A 1,856-nucleotide genomic window follows, 5' to 3' on the forward strand; every position below is an offset into this window, starting at 1 on the left:
TCTTTCTAGGAGAAATTTCATGGTAGTCATGGATAACAAATTACAGGACCCATCGATAAGCAAATAAGCAGCTTTTTGGTGTGATTCAGGTTAATGATTTGTGAAACAGGAATTGCTTGATCTTTAAATTCGTTGTTAATAGCGCACAATGAACGGTAAAGGACTACAAGTTTGTGACCCGCGATGAAAATATAATGTTCGTTCTGTCTGCAGTGTTAGTATACTGTGAAATTATTTTTAAATCAACAAAAATTTCTGAACTTGATATCAATTTTAATTTTGTTCCTGACAGACTACACACATTCGCATCTTTAAACGGTACAGTGCTAGACTGAATTCTCAGAAGCCTGTGCAGTATGTCGTATTAACTTCCGTCGCCTTATGCTCAGATTGCAGTGAAGTATTAAACTTAGGGTTCAACAGTTGCATGCTATGCTGATGTTTTCATGTCAATGGTGGATGAGTGTAACTAACAGTTTTGGGTACCAGTTGGTCCAGAGGTAAAAATAAACCGTAACTTATGCCATATGGAAACATATTGTGACTGTTATGGTAGATGTGGCCTGGCGGTGTTGTTATGATTTAATGGAACCACAAGCCCCTCGGAGACCCAGAGAGCAGAGAGAGCATGGGACTCGCCAGACAATGCTACGCAGCCAGGCGCCTCCCCAAACCATTGTACGCATGCAAGGGACCTTCGCCGGAAGGTCAAAGCGATAATGCACAATGGACGAACCTGAAGACAGGAAGATTTACGACGCAACAGGACACACAGATTGCACACTCTGAGAGAGATATCGCTAAACTAAGCGATACTACAGAATGCTTTCAAAAGAAACAGTTCTGACAACGGTTTTAGTGAGTGAAAAGAGGAGGTTACACAACAGCAACAAAAATTCCTAACAAATAGTTAAACTGACAAGTCAAATATAGCAATACTCCTAGCAAGAATTTTGGAGAACAATGGGTAGCAGGGAGAGGGAATTATACTCGTATAGTAGAACACTCTGCTGCTGTTCCTGATATTAGGCACGCGCACATCTGCTGGGATATTGCTCAATAGCTCAAGACTTTATTTTGGAGTTTAAGCAGTGCCAGAAGACGTCTGGTCTTGTTTGACCCTGGTGCCACACTGTACACATTGACTGCCCCTTCAGCTTTTCACTGGTCCCCAGCATGGACACCATGCAATGGCCAGTGGTCTGAGCAGCATGAGGACCACGTGGCAATAATATGCACTGAAGTTCTCAAGTCATAATCCACCTTCCAAATGCAATGTCCCCATTTGGTTCAGTTTATTTTTTCCTAATTGGGGTCTAATAATTGCTTTATTAACCGTGTGTAGCAATCGGACTCGTAAATTACCTCTCCATTAGATGGTCAGCTATGTGATTCCAGAATGAGATTTTCACTCTGCAGCGGAGTGTGCGCTGATATGAAACTTCCTGGCAGATTAAAACTGTGTGCCCGACCGAGACTCGAACTCGGGACCTTTGCCTTTCGCGGGCAAGTGCTCTACCAACTGAGCTACCGAAGCACGACTCACTCCCGGTACTCACAGCTTTACTTCTACCAGTTTTTCCATTCGTCTATAAATAATTCGCGTTAGTATTTTGCAGCTGTGACTTATTAAACTGATAGTTCGGTAATTTTCACATCTGTCAACACCTGCTTTCTTTGGGATTGGAATTATTATATTCTTCTTGAAGTCTGAGGGTATTTCGCCTGCCTCAAACATCTTACTCACCAGATGGTAGAGTTTTGTCATGACTGGCTCTCCCAAGGCCGTCAGTAGTTCTAATGGAATGTTGTCTACTCCCGGGGCCTTGTTTCGACGCAGGTCTTTCAGTGCCCGG

The 1,856-nt window shown here is 43.0% G+C and overlaps 1 non-coding gene across 1 annotated transcript; it reads right to left on the minus strand.

The window, feature by feature from the left end:
• Positions 1 to 1,463: 1,463 nt before the first annotated feature.
• Trnas-cga (transfer RNA serine (anticodon CGA)) lies at positions 1,464 to 1,538 on the minus strand. The gene has a single exon. It is a non-coding gene; the product is annotated as a tRNA-Ser (tRNA).
• Positions 1,539 to 1,856: the final 318 nt, after the last annotated feature.

This window comes from Schistocerca gregaria, chromosome 4, assembly GCF_023897955.1.
Source record: "Schistocerca gregaria isolate iqSchGreg1 chromosome 4, iqSchGreg1.2, whole genome shotgun sequence".
NCBI classification, from domain to species: Eukaryota; Metazoa; Arthropoda; class Insecta; order Orthoptera; family Acrididae; genus Schistocerca; species Schistocerca gregaria.